Source organism: Bombina bombina, chromosome 5 (assembly GCF_027579735.1).
Source record: "Bombina bombina isolate aBomBom1 chromosome 5, aBomBom1.pri, whole genome shotgun sequence".
In the NCBI taxonomy this organism is placed as follows: Eukaryota; Metazoa; Chordata; class Amphibia; order Anura; family Bombinatoridae; genus Bombina; species Bombina bombina.
Window position 1 is genome coordinate 614,813,778 of NC_069503.1, and position 12,953 is coordinate 614,826,730.

Below are 12,953 nucleotides of genomic sequence, written 5' to 3' on the forward strand. Positions count from 1 at the left end.
GCTTAGGACAGGAATATATACCTGTATATAGAAAAAATAAAGCAGTGAATCCACTCGTAGAGAGAGGTTATAGCCAATATTTATATGGTTTAAACTAAACTGAGACCCACTGGGCCATGGAGCAATACAATAAACATGTAGCTGGCACTAGTACCTTGACTAATAATTAAACTCTCATATCTTTCCTGTATTGTAAGCCTAGGGTCAAATACGTTGTGGGTAGAATAGTGTCTAAATATCTGGGTCCCTGCAATAAATTAAAATATAGTTTAAAAAGGCGTAGGTTGGATTTGGTTGCAATATAAGGCTGTTTCTGAGACTCTAAAAAATAGACCTCAAAGAAGAAGACATACTGCCTCGGCCTCTGGCAGCTGTCTGGTGGTTAATAATAAAAATTCCTTCCTAGAGCTCTCATGTATCTAGAGGCCACAGAGCCCCTCTTCTACCATAGGATATAGCTGTACAACCATCTGTGTGATTTTGTAGTTGTGTGTGTGTGTGTATAGGGAACGTTATGTATAAGGTAGGAACACAGCTCAGTGGGTGCATGACGCAGCAAAATATGTTTACCTAGTGTACAGGGACTGTAGACATGCAACATATTAAACATTTGAGTACATCGGATATCATTATTATACCCAGATAAAGGAATACAATGAATTATGCTTACTAACCAACTAGAAGTGATAGTTCAATAAACTTATAAACATTAGAAATGGATTTTACATAACTTAGAAAAAAGCTGTAACGCTTTGGGACCCAGCTAAAACATCAAGCAAAGTCCGTATTGCTTAGACAATATATGTCTAATAATTATCCCATCTCAAAATAGTTCAGGCAGACCACAGAGGAATGTAAATCATACACCCAGCTAAGTTTCCAGCTCCAAACAGAGTCCAAAATGCTATCTGGGCAGGGAGTCCCCATGAGGAGATTTACCAAGATATAAACTACCAGTCTGCCTCCCATGATCTGAGGATATCTGCCTTTCGTCGCCAGAATGACTAACCGCTTTTTGAGAAGGAGAGTTCCTGTAAGGAGGTTAGCAGACATGGGTTCTATCTGGGTAGGTCCTTTAGCAGTTATCAGTGAATCATCCACTGCTTCCATCAAAAGCTCTGTGTTGAAGGGTGCCCCCGGGACCGAAATCGATTGGGAGACCGGTACATATACATCCTTGTCGAGATCAGAGGGAAGGGCTGCTGCCATGCTCACAGATATCGCTCTCGCTTCTGCAGTTCCGCAGCCAAGCTCTACATCGCCTCCCACACATGTCTCTCTGACATCAATTAGGAGAGGCAGGCTTCTCAGCTCTTTGCTTGTGTTTATTACTGCAACCTCCGAGCATAGCTGCTTACTGTGTAGTGTTCGGGGAATCCGGGGCCGGGGCCCCAAAGCTCCATCCTCCCCATCTAGCTTAAGAGGGAGGTCTCCCAAACCGTTAGTTTGCTTTTTCTCTCCAAGAGGGCAAAATGCCTTTTCAATCGCACACAGAAGGGATTGGTGGTGGCTTTCCAAAATACTCTCCAACTCTGTCCAAAACACTCCATCGGTCTCCATGTCCCAGCTAGTACAGAGAAGGTGGACAGTCAGGCAGGCCAATGAGCCGTAGTTATCCCGTCACAGGATATCGTAACCCCAGAATTTGGGGGGGGGGGTTCAGTGTGCGGATGCCCCAGACCTATGCTGCGTATCTCACACAGGACTCGGTTTTAAGATCTAAACTTTGTTAAGTCCAATATGGCTGCCGGGTCCGTGTGGAAGCTGACTGCATAGCTGACGCAAAGAACATAGGCCAAGACACTGTCAAATCATCTGCTCCTGGTTGCAATAGTTTCCAATCAATATATTATTCATAAAAATGTGGGTTAATGGGTAGTTATAATATTTTCCACTTCAAAAATCTTCTTAAATTCCAGGAGCTTCACTGAGACACGTCCTGCCGCTTTGGGCTCAAGCACCGCCCCCCACTTCTGAATTATTTTAATTTACTTTAAAGCATCTTTAAGGATTATATTTTATTTTAGTCTCTTCCCATTCATTGATTTATATATTGGTTTGCTAATAGTGAATACATCTCTCTGGGTGAGGAATTGAATTTATATAAGTCTAGTTTGACCTGTTAGATAGTTAAATTGTACTTCCTGTAAATTCTATTAATCTGTTGAATTCTAGTTGAGATTTGTATTGTAATATTTGGCTTATATTTGCTAACCAAACGTTGTTAAGTAAGCCATATTGTGTATTTTGTTGATGTTACTAGCTATTTCTAAATTGTTCTAGTAAATTTAAATTCTGATTTTAATTCAATTTTGGTTTAAGATTAATTTCTAAATAATATTGTGTTAATATCCAGGGGAACAGGCGATTTAAATGAATATTAATTAATCTAAATATTTATATAGCTCCCTTTAGATTTTAATATTGTAATAAATCAGTTATATATTTGATCCTAATTGATGCATTGATTGCATAAATGTAGTCACTGTGTCTATAATCTTCACCTATCAGAATTTAGGAATATATTTTAATTAGGATTAAATATTAATATTTAATATTAATTTTATTGTTATTAATTACTGAACATCTCAACATTATTATTTTGAAATGCATTGCTGAGCTAATATTATTTTGGAGTGTACTGCAAGATCCTAATATAGAATTTGAAGATACTGCTGATGGTAATTTTATTATTATTATTTATTAATCTTCATAAAATACCCTAATATTTAATTGGAAAAAAGCGCTGAGATATTCCTTAACACTAATTTTATTTATTGAAGGGCACTGCAGAGAGGATCTAATAACCCTGACTTGAGGCTCTCCAAATTACCAGTGGTTCAGATGGCAGAAAAAATCTGCCAGATTTCAGTAGTAGATATGTGCATGATCAAAAAATTTGTTTCGGTTCGGAGGTTTTTGAATTTCGTTTCGGATGGATTCGAATTCAGAAAACTTCGAATGAATTCGTTTCGGATTCGTTTCGGATTCATTCGGATTCAAAAAAATTCGGATGGATTCGGTTCGATTCGGAAATTCGGAATTTCGGTATGTGTGCTGTGTATTAGACTAGTATTATGTACTGTACATTAGGTGTAACCAATAGCAGAGTGATATAACCTAATATACTGTACAATACTAGTGTAATCCATGTCCATCCGAATTTACTGAATAAATCCAAACTAATTCGGATTTATTCGGTAAATTCGGCAGTATTTTAATTCGGAAATTTGGTTCGATCCGAATCTCCGAATTTGCTGAATTTTCCGAATTTCCGAATCGAACCGAACCGAATTGCACATGTCTATTCCGTAGTAAAGACTGCATATAGCAGTGTTATAGGTGTCTCAATGTAACTATGGGCTCCATTTAACAAAGGTTGAACAGACAATGGAAATGAGATATATTTAAAAATTCAAGGATAACATTTACGGTATTAATCTCCAAACCTGAACCCCATTGTAAACCTCTGGAATGTAATCAAGAGGAAGATGGATGGTCAAAAGCCTTCAAACAAATCCGAGTTGCTTTAATTTATGTGCCAGGAGTGGCATAAAGTCACCCAAAAGCAACGTGAAAGACTGGTGGAGAGCATGCCATCTAAACTGTGCTTGAAAATCAGGGCTATTCCACCAAATATTCCACAGTAACTTTTGCTATTAGATTTATGTTAAAACAACAAAAGATATTTTGGTGCACATCCAACCACTTAAGTCCACTCTTTCATGGCATATTAGTATATGCTTCTGTCTGCCAAATATACTTACATAGCTTCTAATAAGATTGGGATAAACATCTCGCAATAATATGAGCTTATATTTGTGCTGCAAAAACAAATATACTTCTATCTGCTAAATATATTTACATAGTTCAAATAAAATTGAGATTAACATCTTGCAATAGTATTGACTTATATTTATGCTGCAAAATTTTTTTTTTTTTTTTTTTTTGCTTTTTAAAAAATGCCTTTAAATGAAATGGGATCTTAGTCACACAATATGATCATATTCTGCTAAGCCAGTCTACCACTTACAAGGTGTCCCACATCAGACCGGTCCTATACTAACCAGTTTACACACTGCAGCAAGTCATGTCTACACAGTGTGAAGCTTTCTAGCTTATTGAGTATATTTATCAGGAACACACCTGGGCTGGGTGGCGTGCAGTAACCAAAGGGGAGGGATTTGGTCAGCTCCCTATTTAAGAAATACAACAGAGGGGTTTTTGGTTACGCACACCACAAAAGGACTGTTTAAACTTAACACACATATTGTGGGAGTGCTACCAAAGTGACCAAAATAATTACAAAACAACAAAAGATATTTTGGTGCACATCCAACCACTTAAGTCCACTCTTTCATGGCATATTAGTATATGCTTCTGTCTGCCAAATATACTTACATAGCTTCTAATAAGATTGGGATAAACATCTCGCAATAATATGAGCTTATATTTGTGCTGCAAAAACAAATATACTTCTATCTGCTAAATATATTTACATAGTTCAAATAAAATTGAGATTAACATCTTGCAATAGTATTGACTTATATTTATGCTGCAAAAATTTTTTTTTTTTTTTTTTTTTTTTTGCTTTTTAAAAAATGCCTTTAAATGAAATGGGATCTTAGTCACACAATATGATCATATTCTGCTAAGCCAGTCTACCACTTACAAGGTGTCCCACATCAGACCGGTCCTATACTAACCAGTTTACACACTGCAGCAAGTCATGTCTACACAGTGTGAAGCTTTCTAGCTTATTGAGTATATTTATCAGGAACACACCTGGGCTGGGTGGCGTGCAGTAACCAAAGGGGAGGGATTTGGTCACTGCACGCCACCCAGCCCAGGTGTGTTCCTGATAAATATACTCAATAAGCTAGAAAGCTTCACACTGTGTAGACATGACTTGCTGCAGTGTGTAAACTGGTTAGTATAGGACCGGTCTGATGTGGGACACCTTGTAAGTGGTAGACTGGCTTAGCAGAATATGATCATATTGTGTGACTAAGATCCCATTTCATTTAAAGGCATTTTTTAAAAAGCAAAAAAAAAAAAAAAAATTTTTGCAGCATAAATATAAGTCAATACTATTGCAAGATGTTAATCTCAATTTTATTTGAACTATGTAAATATATTTAGCAGATAGAAGTATATTTGTTTTTGCAGCACAAATATAAGCTCATATTATTGCGAGATGTTTATCCCAATCTTATTAGAAGCTATGTAAGTATATTTGGCAGACAGAAGCATATACTAATATGCCATGAAAGAGTGGACTTAAGTGGTTGGATGTGCACCAAAATATCTTTTGTTGTTTTGTAATTATTTTGGTCACTTTGGTAGCACTCCCACAATATGTGTGTTAAGTTTAAACAGTCCTTTTGTGGTGTGCATAACCAAAAACCCCTCTGTTGTATTTATTAGATTTATGTTACCTAACATGTTTCCTTATCTGTGATTGATACACTATTAACTTTTTCTGAGTCAGGAATAAAGGGATGTGGAAGTTAAGATTAAACTTTCACAATACATATAAAGACCTAAATTACAAGTGGGATTTAAAAATATTAGCACAATTGTCTGTTTTCATCTGTAGAGCACAATAGTGCTTCTATATTTGGGCTCATATTAAAAGTCCAAAGTTATTTGTTATGCTTGAGCAACAGTCTAACGTCTGCATGTTGGATAGCCAGGTGCTCTAAATCCCTCACATAATAGACATTTATGGCGGAACACAATAAAATCAATAAAATTCATGTTAGATATTGTTCAATCCGAGGATGGGCTAAGCCAATGCTGCGCAAATAGTGGAGTTTTTCATGTAATTCCATGCTATACAATTGATATTATGTCATGCTGCACCGCTCTAGCCATTGCTAGGGGCAAGGCTTCTCCTTCCCTGCTCGTTGCCAGGGGCTGTGTCGGGTCCAGATGCGTGCAGTGCTGACGTCATCGCCGCATGCTCCTCTCTCACTGATGCCAGTCCAGATGTCTGTGGTGTGAATCCTGCACCTATGTAAGCCTATTCAACAGATCTATCACTGCCCAAGTATAGGTGTTACTTTGTGTGCTCCTGGGTGTGCTAGATCGTTACTGCTGTATTGCCTTATTGTGTTTAAACCCTGCCTGTCTGACTACTCTTCCTGTTATACCCCTGAATTGCTGGATTGATATACTGCTGATGAACTCTTCCCCTTGGACTGCTTTACCATTACCAAACCCTGTCTGCCTGATCATTCTAGTGGTTTGCCCTTGGACTGCTTTAACGTTGCCAAACCATGCCTGACCATTCTAGTGGTTTACCTTGGACTGCTCTACCATTGCCGCTGAAGTCTACCCTGCCTGTGGTGAATGCTGCTTTCCTCATCTTGCTAACTTTCTCTGCTCTGGGATATTCCCTATCTTTCTGGCTCAAAGCCGGGATAACAACACTACTGGCCGAGTTTGGTCTGATAGAGGAGTATCCCACGAGCATTACATATTAATGATTAAAGCAAAGAGGTAAGAGAAGTGCAAAAAAACTTGAGTAATTTATTCAATAGAACAATACAATAATACATAGCAACTTACACTCAGGTAAGCGTAGAAAATCCCCAATCAGAATACAATGGACAGCGGTAGCAGTCTGGGTCCCTCTCGACAAACCGAACGTCCAAGTTCACACCTGACCGCCTCATTACAAACCGGCGTCTGACGTCAGTATGGAGAAAAGGATCCGGAGTGTCCCCCTTCAGGCAAATGCCTCTCAGGCTGCTTTTTCAAGGGCACAATTAAAATTAGATTAGTGTTCAGGTAAGGTGGAAGTCTTTTATACATAAAAAAAGAAAGCCCTCTAGTGATGCATGTACCAAAAGCCCTCGTTAAAAATAAAACAGACCAAAATATCAAACAGTATTTTGAAACAAAATTACTAAATTTTACAACAAATAATAACAATAATATGCGCACTGCCATATACCACAATAAAATATAGTTCATGCATCCACGATGTATATTCACAATTCTTAGAAAATTATTAAATAAATTTAAAATTTGTTAAAACAGTATGGACTTAGAATTATTTCATAACAATTATCAAATTACAATAAATTCATATTCTATAAATAGTATAAATACCTAAAGTAATCACTAAGGCGGATCATGACAATACAATATACTATATGAAACTAGCCATTTACCTGGCCAGATCCAGTTAAAATAAATGAATATGTGAAAAATCACATATAAGCAGCAAGATCTAAATCAACATTTAGGCCCCTGGGGTTCAAACTACCAATTTTGTAAATCCAGTATGTCTCCTGTTGTCTTAAAGCAAGGAGTCTATTATGAACATTTGGGGGAATCCAATCTATAACTTTAACTCTAAGGGTTGATGGATTGCAACTATGGATTTCAGAAACATGGATGGGAATACTGTGTTTAATAGGTTTATCTCTTTTTGCCATTTTTATATTATATAAATGCTCTTTGGTTCTTGTTCTTATCTTTCTTTTAGTGCGCCCTACATAGAGAAGGCCACACCCACAATTAATTACATAAACCACAAATGTTGAATCACAAGTGGTTCTGTATTTAATGTTAAACTTCTGTGTGCCATCCCAATTAGTAAAGGTAGGGGATTTATCAACATGGCTACACATGTTACATACAGTTTTCTTACAGCTAAAGGTTCGTTTTATCGTGGTTAACCAATTTGATGTATTATTAATAGATGGTTTAAGGTCCCTAATCTTGCTAGGTGCAAGTAAATTCTTCAGGTTTTTACCTTTTCTAAAGATGACCTGGGGTTTATCTGCCAACTTATTACCTAGGATTGGGTCCATTTTTAAAATAACCCAATGTTTCTTTAATATACGCTTTATAGTTGTGGCACCTTCATTATACCTAGTGATGAATCTTGGAGTATCAGATACCAGGCCTTCCCCTCCTTTATGTATTTTAGATTTATTCAACAAGTCAAACCTATTGGTATTTTTTGTCTGTCTCCAACAATTCCTTTACATACCTTTTATTGGAGATTTTTTTTATCTAAAATTGCTGCCTCAGAGGTGAAATTAGAAACATTAGTGCAATTTTTCCGCATACGAAGGTACTGACCATATGGTACATTGGAAATCCAACTCCTATTATGGCCACTGGAGGTTTCAATATAGCTATTCTTTTTGGTTGGTTTTCTGTAGTTAGTAACAGCTATCTGATTATTACCATCTACATTAAAGAGTAAATCTAAAAATTCCATTTTTATTTTTGAAACATTTGCAGTAAATACAAGATTATGACTATTATTGTTCATAAAATTAATGAACCTACACATGCTAGCTTCATCACCTTTCCATAAAATAATAACATCCTCTATATAGCGATGGAATTTTATGATGTTTTTATAAAAAAGATTATTAAACCATATATATTTATTTTCAAAATCATTAACATATAGATTTGCGTAAGAGGGCGCAAAAGTTGTCCCCATTGCAGTCCCTTTAGTCTGTATGTAGAATTTTTTCTCGAACAAAAAATAGTTGTGTTCGAGAATAAAAACAATGGAATTAATAATAAAATCTATGTGGTCCATTGGAATGTTCCATCTCGACAGTTTTGTAAGCACAGCCCTACTACCCTGGTCATGGGGGATACAGGTATACAACAAAGTCACATCACATGTAACAAACCAATACTCACTGTCCCAGGGGACACCTTCAAAATTAGTAATGACCTGTGTGCTATCCCTCAGGTAGGCCCTATTTTTCTGTACAATAGGTTGTAGAAAATAATCCACATATTGGGATAGATGATTACATAAAGAATCAATACCAGAAACTATGGGCCTACCTGGGGGATTAGCAGAGTCCTTGTGGACTTTTGGTAAATGATAAAATCCAGCAATTTTTGGAGAAGTTTCAAACAAAAAGGAAAATTCATCATTAGTTAAAATCATCTTTTCCTTAGCCCTACATAATAAGTTTTTAAGATCTCTAACATAACTAATAGTGGAATCAAAAAAACTTGAGTAATTTATTCAATTGAACAATACAATAATACATAGCAACTTACACTCAGGTAAGCGTAGAAAATCCCCAATCAGAATGGACAACGGTAGCAGTCTGGGTCCCACTCGACAAACCGAACGTCCAAGTTCACACCTGACCGCCTCACAACAAACCAGCGTCTGACGTCAGTATGGAGAAAAGGATCCGGTGTGTTCTATTCTGTCTAACTAGACAGAATAGACAAAGATCACTCAATTTACTTAACCTTGATGTTGATAATGTCTCAAATAGTGGTGATCCGAATGAATTATTTAGAAAATTAGAGAAATTGTTACAACAAGATACCAAAGATTGGCAGGATTTAATTTTATTAGATAATTATATCCTACATGATGTTGTCCCTAGGGGACTGAGAATATTTAAATATCCCTCTTTTGATTTGGAGGAGGTTGAATATACCTCTGAATGGGAAAGTGCCTTACATGAGTGATCTATTAAGTTAATTAAAATCCTCATTAAGTACCGTGAATATAAATTGGGGAAGTTGAAATCAGAGATTGATGATATTATTCCTAAGATCCAACCATTTAAAACTGATGAAAAATGGATAACTAGAAATAGTAATATACAATCAAGAATTACCAATCTTGAAAAAGAGTTGCAGACTAAGAAACTTTACAAACTAAATCGGGATTTAAATGATTTTAAGGAAGATAAAGTTTAATAAAATGCTACCAACAGAGAATAGAAGAACCTATGAGAATCCTCAGGCTACTAGTGTTTATGATAACACCCATTCTCCTCATAATTTCAACAAAAAATATGCCTGTTAAGGGAAGATCTTTTTATCAAAATACCAGTACTCATGGGGATACTAACAAGAAAGGAACATCACACGCTAATGATTGGAGATATAATAATAGGACCTCCTATACTAATAGCAATTATAAGTCTCAGGGTCTTTATAGTAACTATAATGATAATAAACAACATTGTGGTTCTTATCAGCACTATAGGAATAACTATAATGGTAATTGGAGATGGGATAAAACGGAACAAATAAAGGAGACTAGACTGTTTAATCCTGTAGAAAAGGATTCTAGACAGGGGATTCCTAATATAGATCAAGACAGAAATCGCTCCAATACTTTTGCACATAATAATAGATTCCAGATGCTTGACCAAGATTTTGGTTCACCTTATGATAGTAATAATCGTCAGTGGGACAATCAGGGTGCTAGACCCAAATGGCAACATAGTAACCCCAAAAAAGATTATAATCATGAGTCGACAAATGTTTTTTTAGAAGTGAACAGGTCAAGGGGGCCTGCCTCAGTCAACAGATTAAGTCTAGACCTGATAGAGGAAGAAAGACAACAATAAGGAATAAGGAATATGGGCGCCATGTACTATGAGGCGGGTGGACAGTTTCTTAACTCGCGAAGCTGTCCGCCCGCCTCCGCTACACATCGGAGTGTGTAATGCCCGCCCCTTCAATCGCGCGACTGAAGGGGCTGTCAATCACCGAGAGCAAGCGTGCTCTCAGTGATTTTACTTCGCCACCTAAGAGGTGGCGTAGGCTGTAGGAAGCAGCGGTCTAATGACCGCTGCTTCTTACATTGCGGGAAGCAGGCTCGCATATGCGAACCTGCCCCGCAAAGGCTCCGGAGCAGCTTTCGCTGCTTCGTACATGGAGCCCTTAGTCCTCACGAAAAAGATCTCTAGAACAAGAAGGGGAACTAGAGCAGGACAGAGAGTGCAAGCAGGCAGACAGAAGGCCAAGATACTAGAGGAAGGAAAATCAGCTATATTTAATCTTTCTAGTGTCAGTTTAAATGATACAGATATTAAACTATTAAGTAAAGGTTTGAATTATGCACCCAGGGCTCCACCCAATAAGTTTGAGGTCTTTATAGATATGCAGAAGTTTATTCGCAAACTCACTTTAAAACGTTGCTTTTTAAAGAACCCTTGTAATAGTTAATTATAATCCTGAGTATTTGGAATGTAAAGACCTGGAGACGCTTAAAATCTTGCGTGACTTAGAAAGAGATAATCTTGATTTAACCAGGCCATCTTTTGAGGAACCATTACCATCACCAAATCTTATGGATTTATCTATTTATGAAGAATAACAACCCATTATTCATTCTCTCTTTAAAAATAAGTCCAACTTTTATCCTATAGGGGCCCAAGGGGACCAAATTCCTGTATTTTGTAAATTAGTTATGGATGATCTGGAAAGAGCTTTTGCTAACTCAAATAAATCTTTGAATAAACATTTAGATAATCTCACCACTCTTGAATGAAAATCCTTGAAGAGTTTCATGGACAATAGAAATATTGTCATCAGGAGTGCGGACAAGGGTGGTGGGATTGTTATCCAGGATCGAGAAGTTTATTTAAAAGAGGCTCATCATTTATTGGATGATTGTACCACTTATTCCACCCTAGAGAGGGATCCCACTATTGGTTATCTTAGAGATCTTAAAAACTTATTATGTAGGGCTAAGGAAAAGATGATTTTAACTAATGATAAATTTTCCTTTTTGTTTGAAGCTTCTCCAAAAATTGCTGGATTTTATCATTTACCGAAAGTCCACAAGGACTCTGCTAATCCCCCAGGTAGGCCCATAGTTTCTGGTATTGATTCTTTATGTAATCATCTATCCCAATATGTGGATTATTTTCTACAACCTATTGTACAGAAAAATAGGGCCTACCTGAGGGATAGCACACAGGTCATTACTAATTTTGAAGGTGTCCCCGGGGACAGTGAGTATTGGTTTGTTACATGTGATGTGACTTTGTTGTATACCTGTATCCCCCATGACCAGGGTAGTAGGGCTGTGCTTACAGAACTGTCGAGATGGAACATTCCAACGGACCACATAGATTTTATTATTAATTCCATTGTTTTTATTCTCGAACACAACTATTTTTTGTTCGAGAAAAAATTCTACATACAGACTAAAGGGACTGCAATGGGGACAACTTTTGCGCCCTCTTACGCAAATCTATATGTTAATGATTTTGAAAATAAATATATATGGTTTAATAATCCTTTTTATAAAAACATCATAAAATTCCATCGCTATATAGATGATGTTATTATTTTATGGAAAGGTGATGAAGCTAGCATTGGTAGGTTCATTAATTTTATGAACAATAATAGTCATAATCTTGTATTTACTGCAAATGTTTCAAATATAAAAATGGAATTTTTAGATTTACTCCTTTATGTAGATGGTAATAATCAGATAGCTGTTACTAACTGCAGAAAACCAACCGAAAAGAATAGCTATATAGAAGCCTCCAGTGACCATAATAGGAGTTGGATTTCCAATTTACCATATGGTCAATACCTTCGTATGCGGAAAAATTGTACTCATGTGTCTAATTTTACATCTGAGGCAGCAATTTTAGATAAAAAAAATCTCCGATAAAGGGTATGGAAAGGAATTTTTGGAGACATCCAAAAGTAGGGCCCTCAATAACAATAGGTTTGACTTGTTGAATAAATCTAAAATACATAAAGGAGGGGAAGGCCTGGTATCTGATACTGCAAGATTCATCACTAGGTATAATGAAGGTGTCACCACTATACAGCGTATATTAAAGAAACATTGGGTTATTTTAATAACGGACCCAATCCTAGGTAATAAGTTGGCAGATAAACCCCAGGTCATCTTTAGAAAAGGTAAAAACCTGAAGAATTTACTTGCACCTAGCAAGATTAGGGACCTTAAACCATCTATTAATAATACATCAAATTGGTTAACCATGATAAAAGGAACCTTTAGCTGTAAGAAAACTGTATGTAACATGTGTAGCCATGTTGATAAATCCCCTACCTTTACTAATTGGGATGGCACACAGAAGTTTAACATTAAATACAGAACCACTTGTGATTCAACATTCATGGTTTATTTAATTAATTGTGGGTGTGGCCTTCTCTATGTA